The following is a 19,521-nucleotide window of genomic DNA, read 5'->3' on the forward strand; positions in this document are numbered from 1 at the left end:
CCAGATAGCACACAGGATTGACTTCCACAATCACAGGGACTTAGAGGAAGGGAGTGAAAGGGGAAAATTGAAAGACTGAGCATGTACCCAATATAGTCAGAGAGCATACACACACACACATACACGTGGGTACACACACACACAAGTACATACGAGTATACACACAGGAGTACACACACACAAGTACACACACAAACACACATAAGTACACACACAAGTATACACACGTAAGTACGAACACACACGAGTACACACACACACAAGTACACACACACAAGTATACACAACATGAGTATACACTCACACAAACACACATGAGTACACACACATAAGTATACACACACACACACACAGAGCAAAGTAGGCAGCTGTGGGGAAGTCGGATCTGTTTTGTGTGTCTAAGCTGTAATGCCAGTAAGTCTGTGATTTTGCTTCAAATGTTTCCATCTCCCTGGCCACAGTGATTGGTCTGCCCCAAACTGGCCACTCAGAGCCACTCCCCAAGATGTTTGAGTTTACAAACAGAAGATGGGAACCAGGGAGCTGCAGGTGCCACCATTCCAGGGCCACAGAAGAAGCTAGCCTGAGAGAATGTCGCCAACATGCAGAGACACGTGGGAATCCAACGGGAAGAGTAAGGAAGCATCCCGGCCCAGGTATCTTTTGGCAGCCGACCCCTGGCCTTCCTAGTTGGGCTGAACGCACCCACACATTCTCCTCATTGCCTGAGCAGTCCATTGTGGGTTTCTGGCTCTTGGAACAAAATGATTCCAACCAATCAGGCCCTGCATACACTGTGTGCTGGAGATTGTACTCAGCCCCGGGCCTCAGAGGAGAGAGGATTCAGACAAAGCCAAGAGAGTAGGAGAGCTGGGTCCCAATGGACAGGGAGAAGTCCCCATGTAGACAGGAGGGGGGGATGCATCCTGGTCAGAGAGCACGGCACTCAGGGCACAAGTGAGTCCCCCAAGAGCTGGAAAACAGGAACCTAGGAAGAGAGGAGACGAATAATTGATCCAGATGGGAAAGACACCATTCTGAGGATCCTATGATGGGGCGCTGTGGGGGATGACCCTCAAAAGAGAAGAGGGGCAGAGGAAAAGGAAGGAATATGGCAGCCAGACCTACCCAAGCCCTGACTCAGCCCCTGATTTGCCACGAAGCCCTGGGCAGGCTGCTTTGGCCATCTGAGGCTCAGTGTTCCCATCTGTGAAATGAAATCAGAAATCAAATGAGATTAGGGATAAGAAAAGTGCTTGGTAAATGCTGTTCAGCCTACTCACTTGAGGGCAAGGGGTTGTTGCAAGCAAGATAATGGTGCGGGAGACCCAAGGCATGCTGCCTCCCTCCTCTGGTCTCAGAGTCCTCAACTGCCTGCTCTGCTGTTGTCAGCAAATATGTATCACATGCACTGTGCCAGAGATATCAGACAAGGTCCCTGTCCTCAGTGGGCTTACACTGCAGGTGATAAGTAAGTAGAAGCAGACACAAATAAAGAACTAGGGTGATTCAGGCCATGGTAAGTGCTAAGTAGAAAATAAATCTGGGCAAGGGCTCCAGAGTGACAGGGAGGTGAGCCCCATCCGGGTGGTCAGGGAAGGCCTTTCGAACGTGGTGGCCTTTGAGCTGAGACCTGAATGGAGCAAGAGAGTGAGTGGGTGTGGGAAACTGAGATCCATGACCACCAGTGCCCTAGCAGACAACTGAGCTCCTGGGGCATCCCAGTGTCTGGGCTGCACACCGAAGACAGGGAAATGACGATGCCCCAATCCCACAGGAACACACTGGTGAGTGGACATTAGGTAAGCAGATTATTGGAAGTCACAGTGTTGCTGTCATAGAGAGAGGGGCAGCAAGAAGCCCCATGGGCCAGTGGGAGCCCAGGGCAGGAGGAACCTCACCCAGTCTATGAGGGAGGGCTTCCTGGAAGAGGTGAGGAAGTATGCTCTGGAGGACAGAGGAAAGAGCAGGAGCAAGAATCAGGAGGCGACAACTGGAATGAACTCCACAGGGACAGCCACATTCATTCTGGCTGTGGACTGAACTGTGTCCCCATCAGATGTCATATGTTGAAGCCCTTGCTCCCACTGTGACTGCATTTGGAGACTGGGTCTATCAGGAGATAATGAAGGTTAAATGAGGTCATGGGATGGGCCCCGATCCCATAGGATTCGTGTTCTCCTAAGAAGAGGCACCATGGTGGTATGCGCCTGTGGTCCCAGCTACTCAGGAAGCTGAGGTGGGAGGATCCCTTGAGCCCAGTAGCTCAAGGTTGCAGTGAGCTATGATGGCGCCACTGCATTCCAGCCTGGGCAACAGAGCAAGAGCTCGTCTCTAAACAAAAAAAGAATGAGAAGAAGAAACACCAGAAAATTCACTCTCTTGCTCTTTAACCATGCACAAGTAAGAGGTCACGTAGAGACACAGCAAGAAAGCAGCTGTCTGCAGCCAGGAAGAGAGCCCTCAGCAGAACCTGCACCTGCCAGCACCCTGAGCTCAGACTCCCAGTCTCCAGAACTATCAGAAGTAAACGTCTGTTGTTGAAGCTGCCCAGTCTATGACAGCTTGAGCAGACTGACATCCTCACACCACCACCCAGAAGGAGCAGCTCTTTGTATCCCCACTTTACAGATGGGGAAACCAAGGCCCAGAGATAATACGTGACTTGCCTGTGATCCCACAGCTGTAAGTCAGAGTTAAGACTGGAGCCCAGGCCACCTCCCTCCGCCATCCACACCTGACATTCCCACACTGCGCTTCCTGCACGGTGGACAGTGCCTGCCTGCTCACAACTGGGACCACTACCTCCTCTGCTTTCTCTGTAGCTCTAGCCCTAACTCATGGGAGGAGCAGCAGGGCCATATTTGAGTTTCAGAGCACTGCTTAGGGGGTCAGAAGGCAGGGGCAGATTCTTCCGGAAGAGGTCGGAGGTTTCCCAGCCAGAGCAAAACTGGGATGAGAACCTGGGGTTCCTCCCACCTCTCTCCCAGACCTGTGACTGTCCCTCCCTTGGGGAGCTGGAGAGCTAGCCCGAAGGCGCCTGCTCCATGGGAGGACCTACCCCTAAGCCTGGATGCCTCATCTCCTGCAGCTTTGGAATTCTAGCCCCTACCTCCACCATGCCTTCCTCTCATGGGCCCCCATCTCTCCCCAGCCTATCCAGCTCCTGACAACCAGCCCTAAAACCTCCTTAACTGAGGGTCTATGTCTGCTGGGGTGTTTGGTTAGAAGGCATTTAAGCAAATCAGAGGGGATCCTCAAGGGAGCCTCAGTCCCTCCCCAGGGCTCCTCCTAGCCTACTCAGCAAAGGGGCATTAAAACAACTCTTTAAAGACTTAGCTGGTGCAGTGGCACACACCTGTGGTCCCAGCTACTCAGGAGGCTGAGGCAGGATGATGGCTTGAGCCCAAGAGGTCAAGGCTACAGTGAGCTAGGATTGCACCATTGTGCTCCAGCCTGGGCAACAGAGCAAGACCCTGTCTCTGAAAAGAAAAAGAAAAAATTTAATCAGAAAACTAAAACAACTCTAATGTCCACTGACAGATACATGGATAAACAAAATGTGGTGAGCCTGTGTGTGTGTGTGTGTGTGTGTGTCTACATATACACATATACAGTAGAATATGATCCAGCCTTAATAAGGAAGGAAATTCCGACCCATGCTACGACATGGATGAATACCACAGACACTAGTCTAGATGAAACTAGCCAGTCACAGAAGGACACATACTATGCTTCCAGCATATGAGGTCCTTAGAGCAGTCGCAATCCTAGAGACAGAGTAGAATGGTGGTCTCCAGGGGCTGGGGGTGGGGGATGGGGAGTTAGTGTTTCATGGGGACAGAGGTTCAGTTTGGGAAGATGAAAGAGTTTTGGCTGGGCACAGTGGCTCATGCCTGTAATCCCAACAATTTAGGAGGCTGAGGCAGGTGGATCACTTTTTGGTCAGGAGTTCGAGTCCAGCCTGGCCAAAATGGGGAAACCCCATCTCTACTAAAACTACAAAAAATTAGCCAGGCATGGTGGTGGGTGCCTGTAATCCTAGTTACTTGGAAGGCTAAGGCAGGAGAATTGCTTGAATCCGAGAGGCAGAGGTTGCAGTGAACAGAGATTGCGCCACTGCACTCCAGCCTGGGTGACAGAACAAGACTCTGTCTCAAAGAAAAAAAAAAAGTTCTGTGGATAGATGGTGGTGATGGTAGCACAACAATGGGAATATACTTAATGCTACTGAATTGTACATGTAAAACTGGTTAAGATCACCAATTTTATGTTATGTATTTTTTACTACAATAGAAAAATGCAAAAGTAAAACCCAGCCCTGACTCCAGGCAAGGGTGGGAGGAAAGGAACTGGGCTTATGGGAGCATTAGGGATAGTTGGGACTGGGTGGGTGGTCCCAGGCCCAAACTAGTGAAGGGATCCCACTTCCCTGCTGAGTGAAAAGGGTGAAGACTTGAGAGTGCTGTGAGCTGCAAAGAGACTGGGTTCTAGAAGGGAGAGGAGTCCATGCACGCAGACCGCAGGGGGACCTGGGCCTGTCACTTCCCCTCTGAGCCTGGTCAAACACGGGAGTCAACATTTACTGGGCAGCCTCCAAGGGCCAGACAGAGCACTCTGTGCTGTGATGCTCGGCGAGTCTCATCCCCACAGGAACCTGAGAGGTGGGAACTGTCACAATCCCCACTTCACAGAAGAGGAAGCCAAGGATCTGAGAGGTGAAATGACCTGCTCAGTTTACACAGCAGAAATTTGGGAAGGCTGAGAGTCAGTCTGGTATCCATACTGTTCACTGTTCTGTTCTGCCTCCCAGGCTGGAAGCTTCCAGCAGTGGAGGGCCTGAAGGCTGGTTCCAGGGCACAAACCAGCATGTAGCCTTAATGTCCCCTCAGAAATATGGACCACAGAGACACATGACAAGCTGAGCATCACTTCCTGCCACTGGGGAGTGAGCGGGGGACCTAGCCCAATGCAGCAACCTTGCAGTGAAACTGCCCTGGGAGTGGCCCGCACTACCTGGGTGGCCCCAACTTCTCCATCTGTGCTTCTTGGCCTGCCTCCCTGGCCACAGTTGATTGACCTATGTCCAACTGACCCATGTTGGACCAATCAGAGTCCTTCCCTGGGTTTTCACACTGTAGCTGAAGGAGCCATTCGACCATCTTTAATGGTAGGAGTTGTGAACAATGGGAGACAGTAGAACCTGCATGAGGAGGCACTGAAGCTGGTGTTCAGGAGAAGCAAAGACAAAAAGAACTAGTATTATTGGGGTTTGATTGTAGATAAATTGAAACCCCAAATTACATGGCTTGAACAAGATGGAATTAATTCTTCTCTGAGGTAGATGGTCCCAGGCTGGTATGGCATCAGAACTGTGTTAGTCCATTTTGCATTGCTACAAAGGAATACCCGAGACTGGGTAATTTATAAAGAAAAGAGGTTTATTTGGCTCACAGTTCTGCAGGCTGTACAAGCATGGCACTAGCATCAGCTCAGTTTCTGGTAAGGCCTCAGGGAACTTATAATCATGGCAAAGGTGACAGGAAACAGGGTTTCATATGGCAAGAGAGGGAGCAAAACAGATGCCAAGATCTTTTAAACAACCAGTTCTCACATGAACTAACAGAGTGAGAACTCACCACCAAGGAGATGGCACTAAGCCGTTCATGAGGGATCCACCCCCTTTACCCAACACGTCTCTCTAAGCCCCACCTACAACATTAAGGATCATATTTCAACATGAGATTTGGAGGGACACACATCCAAACCATATTATTTTGCCCTTGGCCCCCCAAATCTCATGTCCTTCTCACACTGTAAAATACAGTCATCCATTCCCAATAATTTCCAAAAGTCTTAACTCATTCCAGCATCAACTCAAAAGTCCAAAGTCTCATTTGAGATTCAAGGCAAGTTCCTTATACCTATGAACCTATAAAATCAAAATTAAGTTATTTACTTCCAAGATGCAATGGTGGTACAGGTATTGGGTAAATATTTCCATTCCAAAAGGGAGAAATCAGCCAAAAGAAAGCAGCAACAGGTCCCATGCAAACCTGAAACCCAGAAGAGGAGACATTCAACCTTAAAGCTCCAAAACAATCCTGACTCCATATCCTGCATCCTGGGCACAGTGGTGCAAGGGATAGGCTCTTAAGACCTTGGACTGTTCCACCCCTGTGGCTTTGTAGAGTACAGCTCCCATGGCTTCTCTCTTGAGTTGGAGTTGAGTACCTGTGGCTTTTCCAGGCTCAGGGTGCAAGCTGCCAGTGGCTCTAGAATTTTCAGGTCTGGAGGGTGGTAGCCTCTGTCAGGCCTCTGAGCCAAAGCTAAGCCATCATATACCCCTGTGACCTGCATGTACACATCCAGATGGCCAGTTCCTGCCTTAACTGATGACATTACACCACAAAAGAAGTGAAAATGGTCTGTTCCTGCCCTAACTGATGACATTACCTTGTGAAATTCCTTTTCCTGGCTCATTCTGGCTCAAAAGCTCCCCCACTGAGCACCTTGTGACCCCCCCACCCCTGCCCGCCAGAGAACAACCCCCTTTGACTGTAATTTTCCTTTACCTACCCAAATCCTATAAAATGGCCCCACCCCTATCTCCCTTCGCTGACTCTCTTTTCGGACTCAGCCCGCCTGCACCCAAGTCATGAAAAAGCTTTATTGCTCACACAAAACCTGTTTGGTGGCCTCTTCACACGGATGTGCATGACAGCCTCCTTCCCACAGCTCCACTAGATAGCCCCCAATGCAGACTCTGTGTAGGGGCTCCAACCCCACATTTCCCCCTTGGTACTTGCCATGTAGGGGCTCTTTGCAGGGGTTCCTATGTAAGGGCACTCCCATACAGGGGCTCCCTGCAGTAGGCTTCTGTTTGGGCACCCAGGCTTTCTGATACATCCTCTGAAATCTAGGTGGAAGCTGCCAAGCCTTCTTCACTCTTGCATTCTGAAAGCCTGAAGACTTAACACACCATGTGGAAGTCACCAAGGCTACAGCTTGCACCCTCTGAAGCAATGGCCCAAGCTGTACTTGGAGCCCTTTGAACCATGACTTGAGCTGCAGCAGACAGGATGTGGGGTGCAGTGTCCCCAGGCTGTGCGAAGCAGTAGGGCCCTGGGTCTGGCACTTGAAACTGCTCTTTCCTCCTAGGCCTCTGGGCCTGGGATGGGTGACTCTGGGCCTGGGTTGGGTGAGGATGCCTCAAACATCTCAGAAATGCCTTAAAGGCCTTTTGCCCATTGTCTTGAATATTAGCACTTGGCTCCCTTTTAGTCATGCAAATCTCTCTAGCAAGTGGTTGCTCTTCAGTCCACTTCAATTCCTCTCCTTAAAAATGTGCTTTCCTTCTCTACTATATGGCCAGGCTACAAACTTTTCAATTTTTTATACTCTGCTTCCCTTGTAATTGCTCTTCAGCCCACTTCAATTCCTCTCCTTAAAAATGTGCTTTCCTTCTCTAATATATGGCCAGGCTACAGATTTTTCAATTTTTTATACTCTGCTTCCCTTTTAATTGTAAGTTCCTATCTCAAGTCATTCCTTTGCTCCCACATCTGATCATATGGTTAGAAGTAGCCACACCACATCTTGCATGCCTTGATGTTTAGAAATTTATTCTTCCAGATACCCTAGGTCTTCACTTTTAAGTTCAACTTTCCACAAACCCCTAGGACATAGACACAATGCAGCCAAGTTCTTTGCTAGGGAGTAACAAGAGTGACCTTTGCTCCAGTTCTCAATAACTTTCTCATTTCCATCTGAGACCCTGTCATCCCTGTCATCCTGGTCTTCACTGTTAATATTTCTATCAGCATTTTGGTCACAGCTATTTAACCAGTCTCTAAGAAGTTCCAGTGTTTCCTCAACTTCCTGTCTTCATCTGAGCCCTCCAAATTCTTCTAACCTCTGCTGGTTCCAAAGCTGCTTCCACATTTTCAAGTATTTTTATACCAATGCTTCACTCCTTGGTACCAATTTTCTGTGTTAGTCTGTTTTGAGTTGCTATAAAGGAATATCTGAGACTGGGTAATGTATAAAGAAAACAGATTTATTTGGCTTACAGTTCTACAGGCTGTAAAAGCATGGCACCAGCATCTGCTTGGCCTCTGATAAGGCCTCAGTGTTTAGGTGAAGGAGAAGGGACAAGATGGAGGAAGGTGAACAAGATGGAGCAGTGCCTGTTGTTTCTGGGTTCTTCATCACAGATTTTCCCGCACCCGGGAAAAATTCCCATGCCTGGGAAAAGAACCAAATCAACTGAGCATGCGCAGAGTGACGTTAAGCCGGGAACACCGAAATTCAAGAAGCCACTCCTACACACACGCCCCAAACTCCTCCCCTTCCAGCTCCCAGGCATAAAAGTCTGCCGCTGGACAGAGCGAGACTCCGTCTCAAAAAAAAAAAAAAAGTCTGCAGCCGGTAAGTGCTGGGGTGACTTCCTCGGCCCCCGCATTCATGGACCGGAGAACCTCACCCGAGAGTGCCAGCGCAACTTCCCTGGCCCCCCACACCTGAGGACCAGAGAACCTCACCAGAGAGTGTGTGCATATTTGCAATAAAAGACTGCCACTTTCTTATGTACTTTGGCCTCATGTTTAATTATTTAGCTCTCCTAAATTAAATGAAACAAAACACTCAGGAAGCCTATAATCATGGCAGTAGGTGAAGGGGAAACAGGTGTGTCACACAGCAAGAGAAGGAGCAAGAGAGATGCCAGGCTCTTTTAAACAATCAGCTTTCATGTGAACTAGTAGAGTGAGAACACACTCATCACCAAAGGGATGGTGCTAAGCCATTCATGAGGGATCTGCCCCCATGATCCTAGACCTCCCAACAGGCCCCACTTTCAACACTGAGAATCACATTTCAACATGAGATTTGGAGGGGACACACATCCAAACAATATCAAGGACCCAGCCTCTTTTTCTCTAATGTTGTACTCTTTGCATGTGACATTCACCTCATGGTGCAAACTTCACTCACATTCTGGCCACCTGGAAGGAAGGAAGAGAAGGAAGAGCACATGTTTTTCCTTTGAGAGCACTTCCTAGCAGCTGCACATACCACATCAGCCTCTATCTCGTTGATCAGAACCTGCTCATATGGCCACACTTAACTGCAAAGGAAGTCAGGAAGCATCTTTTTATTCTGAGAGCCCTGTGCCCAGTCAACTCTCAGGATTTCTATTATTAAGCAGGAATGTGAGAACAGATACTGGGGAACAAGTAACAATGTCTATCACAAAAACAGCACTTAAAACAGTGCATCCTCCTCCTCTATGCATATCTCCCCACCTAGATTACAAGCAACTCGAAGGCAGGGGTCAAGTCTTTTCATTGAGTGTCCGCAGCACCCGACACAAATCTTGGAATACAAGAGCCACCCAGTAATATTTGTGGAACAGAATAACAATTTACAGTATGTTACTGATGGTGGTGGCAGCCCATCTGGGACACCTGCTGCCATGATGCCAGCTGCAGTAGAGAAGGTGTGGCTGGGCTGCATGCTCCATGGAGCCAGCAGGAGCCAGGAACAGATGGAATCCCCACCTCCTTCCAAGTTGGAGGGGCAGGAGCCCCACCCTCCTGGGTGCAACTGCAGCCATCCAGGCACTGCTGTGGACCCAGGCATCTCTGCACTCTTGGGATCCCAGAAAGTAGTCCCCCTTCCCCTGCAAACTCAAAAGTACCTGTTCCTGCTGCTTGGCCTCTCCCCATCCTGGCACCCACTCCAATTTCAGAGCAAAGCTGTGACTGACCCCAGCATTGTCATGACCTAAGCCAGGTGTGCACATACTCAGGGCAGTGCTGATACACCAGCCCCCTGCCACCTTGGCCCCCTTTGGACTTTGGGCACTGATAAGCATGGGAGGGAGGTTGAGGCAGAGCTAAGGGTGGCTCAGCACAGGCCTGCAGGCACCCCTCAGCACAAACAGCCTGGGCATCATGGGCACTGTGGACGGCAGGTTAACAGTGGCAGGAGGCAGATAAGCTCCTGAGCAGAAAGGGACTGGTTCCCAGTGAAGCCCCACCTTCAAGTCAGGGACTGCCTGAAGTGTGGGGGTCAGGCTGTCAGTTCCAATGGACCAGAGTGAGAACTTATGGTGTTTTTTTCTGGGCCACCCCCCACCCCCATGGCTGCCCATGGACCAGTCAGTATGCACTTCCTCCCCTCTAAAGCCCATAAAAACCCTGGACTCAGCCAGACTTGGGCAGATGACAGGACAACCTGCCTGCAAAGAGGATCTACCAACTGCTGGTCTCCTCTGAGCTGTTCTGTCACTCAATAAAGCTCCTCTTTGCTGTGCTCACCCTCCACTTGTCTGAGTACCTCATTCTTCCTAGACACAGGACAAGGACTCGGGACCCACCAAATGGTGGGGCAGAAAGAACTGTAACATGAACAGGGCTGAAATATGCCCATTGCTCACCAGGTTTCAGGCAATGAGAAGGAGAAAAGAGAGAAGGAAAGAAGAGCTGTAGCCCTTTGGGGACCCCAGACCTAGGAGCTCCCCAAGCCAGGGCTATGACACCCTCTTTGGGGCTCTGTGTTTCCTGGCATCTCCAAGCTTCCAGGAACCACTGCATTCCCTGATGCCAGTCATAGAACTGCTTGCAGTATGCCTAGTCCAGCCACAGCCTCACAGGGAAGCAGTACTTGTACCAGCATCTGGAGCCACCTGCCCCACCACAGCTGGCATGCCTGGCTGTGCACAGTAGCCAGACCCCATGCTTGCTCACTCACACACCCCTCACCACTCCATGCCTGGCTCACCTTTGGCAGGCATGGGACCCAAGCTGGTAGCACAACCCAAGTACAACCTGCCAGGCTGAGTGGGCAGAATTAGCCCAGTGAGCTCGAGCAAAACTTGGGCAAAGGCACCACCAGCCACAGAGGTTTCTGACCAGAAAAGTCACACCCGAAGGATCCTGTGATGTTACAGTTACTGTTGCTGCATAACAAATCACAACAAAACTTATGGCTTCAAACAACATTCATTTTGGTATACATATAGAGTCTAAGGGTCAACAATTCTAGGAAGGGCTCTGCTAGGTGGTTTACATGGGGTCTTCCATGTAGTTGCAGACAGAGGTTAGCTGCAGCCACAGGCATCTAAAGTCCAGCTTGACATCCAACTGGATGTCCAAATTGTTTCACCCACAGCTGACAGTTGGTGTTGGCTATATGCCGAGGGCTCAGCTGGGCTGTTGACTGGAGCATGTGCACATGATCTGTCTTTATGGAGCTTGGATGTCTTCCACGGTGGCTGTGGGACCTCGGCACAAGTGTTATCTGAACAAGGCAGCAGATGCCTGGTCCCTCACAACCAAACCCCAGAAGTCATAGCATATCACTTTTGCCAAAGTTTATGGGTTGAAGAAGTCACAGATGAACCTAGCTTTAAGAAGAGGGAAGTTGGGCCCCACCACTTGATAGAGGAGTGTTAGGGTCACATTGCAGAGGAGCATGGAGGAACGGAGACATTGCTGAGGCCAGCTTTAGAAGATTCAGGCTGCACACAGTGCAAAACCCAGATCTGAACTATTCAGAAACAAGGAAGACAAACTCAAAAATTCACTTGTGACTTCTGTCTCTGCCTCTTGTCCTCATCAATCAACTTTTTTCATTAAGATGTTATGCCTGAGCCACTAATATTAATAAATTGGTGTTTCATCACATCTCACAAGTAGATCTGAATGGGCTCAAGTGCCCTGTGGGGCTGAGAAAGAAGAAGCCCTCCACATCTGATGGAGTGGGTACATCTAGGACAGTGACTCTCAATCCCAGGTACATGTTAAAACACCCTAAGAAGTTTTTATTTAAAAACAAAAAAACAAAAAACAAAAAAACAGGGCTGTGTCTTCTCTAAGACCAATTAAATCTGGGAACCTCTGGGAATGTGGCCACAGCTTTAGAATTGTTTGAAACTTATATGACTGGGGAGTCCAGTAGGTAACCCCAAATCCCAGAGACACGCAGGGAAGGTATTGACATTCCCTGGTGTTCTCCCATCCAGCATCTTGTCCATCACCTCAGGCCATGTGCTTCTGTCCAATCCCTGCTCCTTCTTACCACGTGGGAGAACCTATCTTTCTCCCCTAAAGACACCACAAAAACAAAGGCATTGAGTAAAATAGATTTTACTAAAGGTTTTGGAGGGTGAGTTTAAAAGGGTGGCCAGGCGCGGTGGCTCATGCCTACAATCCCAGCACTTTGGGAGGCTGAGGCAAGTGGATCCCCTGAGATTGGGAGTTTGAGACCAGCCTGACCAACATGGAGAAACTTCGTCTCTACTAAAAATACAAAATTAACCAAGTGTAGTGGCACATGCCTGTAATCCCAGCTACTCAGGAGGCTGAGGCAGGAGAATCACTTGAACCTGTGAGGTGGAGGTTGCAGTGAGCTGAGATTGTGCCATTGCACTCTAGCCTGGGCAAGAAGAGCAAAACTGACTCAAAAAAAAATGATAATTATAACACTGAGCAGGAGACTGCCCAAAATTGAATATTATCGCCTTTGTTCCTAACATAAAATGGCCATTCCTAACCATAGGGCACTTCTTAAGGGATGTTGCTCTTCTTCATCTCATCCTAATTTCTGCTGTACCCTCTTCTTTAGGGCACCCATTCTATCTCTCACATTGCTGGGGTGAAACAAAAAATAAGTCCTCCTAATATAAAAAGATATCCTAATATTAAAAGATATTTACTGCCGTCCTTTCTCACCCCAGCCCTTCACCGCAAGATCCTCCCATTCAGGCTTACCTAGAATCATCCCTTTCTGAACAAAAGAATTCATTTCTAAAGTAATTATAATCCTAAACAAAAGCACAGTTTGGTTTACTCTGTATCAGAAATGAATACATTTCTGCAGGTTGAAATGACATCATCACAAACTTTTGCTACTAATGGTAGTAGGCAAGATGAGCTAACTCTTCTGTTAAGGACAGAAAAACTGAACAACAGGTTTCTGTTAAAATCTTCTTTGAGAAAATAAGAGAGCTAATAAGATAGTGAAAAATCACCAGGTTAGGTTGCAGAAAAAAAATAAAAGGAAAAAAAGATACTCACTTCAGCTGCTTCTCCCTGGTAGCATTTTCAGTTTCATCAGAAGTGGCTGAAAGACAGACTGAGAAGAATTTTGACAGCTTCATGGGATCCAGGATACAATAATACTAGGGAGACTTAGAAAACATCCCTGTTCCCGGCCGGGCGCGGTGGCTCAAGCCTGTAATCCCAGCACTTTGGGAGGCCGAGACGGGCGGATCACGAGGTCAGGAGATCGAGACCATCCTGGCTAACACGGTGAAACCCCGTCTCTACTAAAAAATACAAAAAACTAGCCGGGTGAGGTGGCGGGCGCCTGTAGTCCCAGCTACTGGGGAGGCTGAGGCGGGAGAATGGCGGGAACCCGGGAGGCGGAGCTTGCAGTGAGCTGAGATCCGGCCACAGCACTCCAGCCTGGGCGAAAGAGCAAGACTCCGTCTCAAAAAAAAAAAAAAAGAAAACATCCCTGTTCCCGAAGCCTAGGGTGGGGATCCTGAAGAAAGCATCTCACAATAACTGTGAACCAAAATTGGACCAGCTCTCAGAGACTGAAGCCCAGCTCTGAGGCATACCAGTCTCTGAGAGTGGAGTAAAATTGCTAGTGACACAAGTCACCTTTCAAGATCCAGTGTCAATCTTCTCTAGGAGAAGACAATGTCATCTAGGCCTCAAACTGTTTTACACATAGTTTTTCAAATGCAATGTCCAGAATGTGATCGACATCATCATCGTGGCCATCATCATCAATATCACCATCATCCTTATCATCACAATCAGACACATAAAAAGACAGGATAATGACAACTGAAACGACTGCCAATAGAAACAGATCTGCAGATACACAGATATTGGGGTGACCACTTACAGACTTTAAAATAACTATGGTTATTATGCTCAAGAGAACATTGAGAATTTTGGCAGGAAACTGAAAACTATCTCTAAATAAGACAGAGAATATTTGAAAAAAGAGTAATACAGATATTTTAGAACTAAAATGCAAACGATAATTGAAACTCAGTACTTAATAGATAAATTTAACAAAAGAGTAGACCTGCAGTTCTCAAACCACGTACCAAGGTGCCCCAGCTGCTCCTGTGCATCACAGAAGTGCTGCAAAATATTTTATATATTGAAAGGAAACATATTGCTATCTGCTGGACACAACACAAACTATTAGCTCAAAGTAGTTCATAGTTTCAGCATTAGATGGCTACATTCCTTATGATAACATCATATCTTTGCAAAGCCGAGTTTTCAGAGATTGCTGTAATACAAAGAGATTATTGCATGAAAATCAATGTAAAGCAAGAAATGAAGATAGCAATGTTCAATGATTCCATGATTTGAGAAACTGTGCAATGCCAAAAAGGTGGCTACACTGTTATGACGCAAATACTTATACTGTTAGGATCTAGCTACTTAAGAACACTATGAGGTGTTCTTTTTTACCTAGGAGCACCATGGTGGGGGAGGGAAGAAGAATGAGATATTAAGGATATTATGAGCCAAGAAAGTCTGGGAACCTCTGGAGTAAACATAACTGAAGAGATCTACTAAATTGGAAGAAAGGGTGGGGGAAAACACCAGAATAAAACAGAGAAGGACAAAAGAATGGAAAACAAAAGAGAATATAAGAGGCAAAGAGAATAGAATGAGAAGATCTAACATATGTGTGCTTGAAGCACCAGGAAAAAAAGGACAAAGAAAATAGAACTGAAGACATAAATGATGAAAATATTCCAGGCCAGGCACAGTGGCTCACACCAGTAATCCCAACACTTTAGGAGGTTAAGGGAAGACAATTGCTTGAGGCCAGGAGTTTGGGACCAGCTACAACATAGTGAGTAACATAGTGAGACCGTATCCCTACAAAATAAATAAATAAATAAATAAATAAATAAATAAATAAATATTCCAAAAGTGATGGAAGCCATTTGTTTACATATTGAAGAAGCTCTACAAACCCCAAACATAATGATCAGAATAAATCTACACTTGGGCACATGAAAGTAATTGCTGAAGACAAAAACTAGAGAAAATCTTCAAAGCAGCTAGAGGAAACAACTTGTATTACCTACAAAGGAACAACAAGTATACTGACAACTGATTTTTCAACAGAGAATATAAAAACCAGAAGACAACAGAATGATGTCCTCAAACTACTGAAAGAAAATAACTACCTACCTAGAAGAGAAAAATCATTCAAAAATGAAGGTAAGATAAAAGTATTTTCAGCCAAACAAAAATGGAAAGAAATAATAAAAAAATACACCCAAGCTAAAATAAAAATGATAGTGTTCAGACATAGAGTATATTTCAGATGGATAAATGGAAATGCAGAAAAAATATTAAAATAGCAAATATGTATGTAAAGCTAAATGAATATTAACTGCATAATGTAATAATAATGTCTTTGTGAGAGTTTTAATAGGTAAAGAATTAAAATACACAAAAAAAATACCAAATAAGTCAAGAAGAAGCTAAATGAATTGAAATGCTCTAAGTTCTTGCGTTGTCCAGGAAATTGGTGATGTGCCAAGAAAACTTTGATTAGTCAAGAATGTATGCTGTAGGAGATCAACTTCCATGATGACATGAGGAGCTCTGCCAGCCCCTCTTCAGTGAAACTGGTAAAAAAAAATTTTTAATTAAGTCCTCTTGAAATGGCCCAAAGGACAAAAAGAAAATTAAGAAACATCTATTTAAGAAAAACCCATAGAATTTGGGTAAGAAAGTTTAGAGTCTGTGGTATTTCATGACTCCCTCCATCCCAGCCCTGTGAGGCAGAGAATCCAATCCAGATAACTGCAGTCAAGAAGACAAGGTATCACCCCCAGCTTACAGTTGTAAGTCTTTCTTCCCAGAAGAAAGATAATTTCAGTGTTTCTTATCCTGTCCCCAGCTACCTGTTGCTAAGGCTAAGCTCCAAATGAGTGCAATCAAGCCATGGGAGTTCCCTTCCTCCAACCAGTCACTAAAAAACAAACAAGCAAATAATAACAACTATAAGCCCCATAGAGGAGGAGAGGAAGCTAGTGCTCAGAGTTTCTACAATATATTATCTATAGTATTCTACAATGTATTATAATGAAATATATTACCTACAATGACCAGTTTCTAGTGAAATATCAAAAGGCTTATAAAAAAGTAAGACCTATACACTGGTTTAAAAAAAAAAAAAAAAGGAGCAGGCAACACGAATTGCCTCTAAGAGCCACAAGATGTTGGATTTAACAGAAAAAGACTTCAAAGTACAAATTGTAAATATGCTCACAGAGCTAAAAGAGAGGATGATTTTAAAAACTAAAGCAAGATATAATGGCAGTGTTGCATCAAACATCTATCAATAAAGAGATTGAAGTTATTTTACAAGAACTTCAAGAAAAATCTAGAATTGAAAAATACAGTAACTGAAATTAAAAACTCACTAGAGGGGCACAACAGTAGATTAGAACTATCAGAAGAAAGAATTAATAAACTTGAAGATAGATCGATAGAAATTATGCAAGTAAAAGAACAGAGAACAAAATGAAGACAAAGAGAGCCTCAAAGTCATAAACATGATGGGTGTGAAGGCCAAGAGAAAGAAAAGAGAAGAAGAAATATTTGAATAAATAATGGCAGAAAACTTCCCAAAAGTATTAAAAAGCAATATACATCCAGAAAGCACAAAGAATTACAAGTATGATAAATGCAAAGAAATTCACAGATACATCATAGTAAAAAATGCTGAAAGTCAAACACAATAAGAAAATACTGAAACCAGCAAGAGAAAAATTACGTACAAAGAAACCTCGATAAGATTAATAGTTGACTTCTCAGCAGGACAACAGAGGAAAGGATGCAGTAGAATAACATATTCAAAATACTCAAGGGGAAAAAAAAGCTGTCCACCAAGAATTCTATATCCCACAAAACTGAATATATATTTTGAGACAGTCTGGCTCTGTCACCCAGGCTGGAGTGCAGTGGTATAGTCTCAGCTCACTACAACATCTGCCTCCTGGATTCAACCAATTTTCATTTCTCAGTCTCCCAAGTAGCTGAAATTACAGGTGTGCACCAATGCACCCAGCTGATTTTTGTATTTTTAGTACAGACAAGGTTTTGCCATGTTGGCCAGGCTGGTCTCAAACTCCTGGCCTCAAGCAATCCACCTGCCTCAGCCTCCCAAAGTGCTGGAATTACAGGCGTGAGCCACCATGCCCAGCCCAAACCATATTTTTTTTAATAAAGGGGAGATAAAGACTTACCCAGATAAAATGAATAAAGAATTTATTGCTAGCAGATCTGTCTTCCAAGAAATACTAAATGAAACTCTTCAGACTGAAAGCATGTAACTCCAGATGATAATATGAATACAAACAAATAAAAATAAGGAGCACCCAAAAGATAATTAATTATAAAAATCAGTATAAGTCTATTTTTTTCGGCTTTCTTTTCATAAGTGATTTAAGAAGCATCTGCAGCCAGGTGTGGTAGCTCATGCCAGTAACCTCAGCAACTCAGAAGCTAAGGTGGGAGGATCACTTGAGTCCAGGAGTTTGAGGCTGTAGTCACCCATGATCATGCCACTGTACTCCAGCCTGGGTGACAGAGCAAGACCCTAACTCAAAAAAAAAAAAAAACAGAAGTAATTGTATAAAATAATGTGTATATAATGTAATGTTGGGCCTATGACATAGAGAAATGTAATATTATGTGTAATGTATTTGTCAATAATAACACAAAAGAAATGGGTATAAGCAGAGCTGTATTGCACTAAGGATGTGATGACAGATGGTAAAGTAATAATCAACAATTTATCATTAGGTTTATAACATTGATAGATGTAACATGCATAACAATAATACCACAAGAAAAGGGAAAAGCAAATAGAGCTACATAGTAGTAAGGCTTCTATATATCACCATAAGTTAGTATAAATCGAAAGCTGAATCTGATAAGATGTATACAGTAAACCCAAAAGCAATCACTAAAAAAACTCAGAAAAATAAATTAGAAAATACACTAAAGAAACTAAAATGCTAACTAGAAAATATTCACTTAATGCAAAAAAGCAAGAAAGAGTAGAGAAACAAAATGACATGAGACATATAGCAATATAAAGCAAAATGGAAGATGTAAATCCAACAATATCAATAGCAATATTAAATAGAGTGAATTAAATAATCCAATAAAAACACAGAGATTGTTGGACTTGGTTTAAAAAACATGATACAACTATATGTTGTGTATAAGAGGGCAAGATTAGATTCAGATTAGATTCAAAATACAAATACATTGAAAGTAAAGTATGGAAAAAGAAATATACGAACAGCGCAAGAAAGCTGGAGTGGCTGTACTGATATCAGACGAAACAGAGTTTAAAACAAAAAAGTTGTTAGTAGAGACAAAGAGACATTTCATGCTGATAAAAGAGTCAATCAATCAGGAAAATATAACAATTATAAACACGTATGCATTTTATAACAGAGCATCAATATACATGAAGTGAAACTGACAGAAACTAAGGGAGAAATATACAATTCAGTAATAACAGTTGAAGACTTTAAAACCTCACTTTCAATAATGGATAGAAAGACTAGACAGAAGATTAATAATGAAATATTAGACTTGAACAGCACTATAAACCAACGAGACCTAACAGACATCTATAGAACACTCCATTCAACAACAACAGAATACACATTCTCCTTAGAAGCACACGAAACATTCCCCAGGATAGACCATATATTAGGCCATAAAACAAATCTTAAAAAATTTAAAAGAATAGAAGTAACACAAACGATGTTCTCTGACCACAATTGGGATAAAATTTGAAATCAATAATGGAAACTTGGGGAAACTCAGAAATATGTGGAAATTAAACACACCCCTATGTAATTAATAGGTCAAAAAAGAAATAAAAGGGCAAATTTAAAAATGCATTGACAAGAATGAAGATGAAAACACACCATACCAAAACTTATAGGATAAAGCTAAAGCAGTGCTTAGACGGAAATTTATAGCTGCAGTGCCTATATTAAGAAGAAGGAATGGGCCGGGTGCGGTGGCTCATGCCTGTAATCCCAGCACTTTGGGAGGCTGAGGCGGGCGGATCACGAGGTCAGGAGATCGAGACCATTCTGGCTAACATGGTGAAACCCCGTCTCCACTAAAACATACAAAAGATTAGCCGGGCATGGTGGCAGGCGACTGTAGACCCAGCTACTTGGGAGGCTGAGGCAGGAGAATGGCGTGAATCCGGGAACCAGAGCTTGCAGTGAGCCAAGATTGCACCACTGCACTCCAGCCTGGGCAACAGAGCAAGACTTCGTCTCAAAAAAAAAAAAAAAGAAGAAGGAATGATCTTAGATCAATAACCTAATCTTCCACCTTAAGAAACTGGAGAAAGAAGAGCAAACTAAGTCTAAAGCAATCAAAAGAGAGGGAATAATAAAGGCTAGAGCAGAAATTAATG

This window comes from Papio anubis, chromosome 2 (genome assembly GCF_008728515.1).
Source record: "Papio anubis isolate 15944 chromosome 2, Panubis1.0, whole genome shotgun sequence".
Lineage (NCBI taxonomy): Eukaryota > Metazoa > Chordata > Mammalia > Primates > Cercopithecidae > Papio > Papio anubis.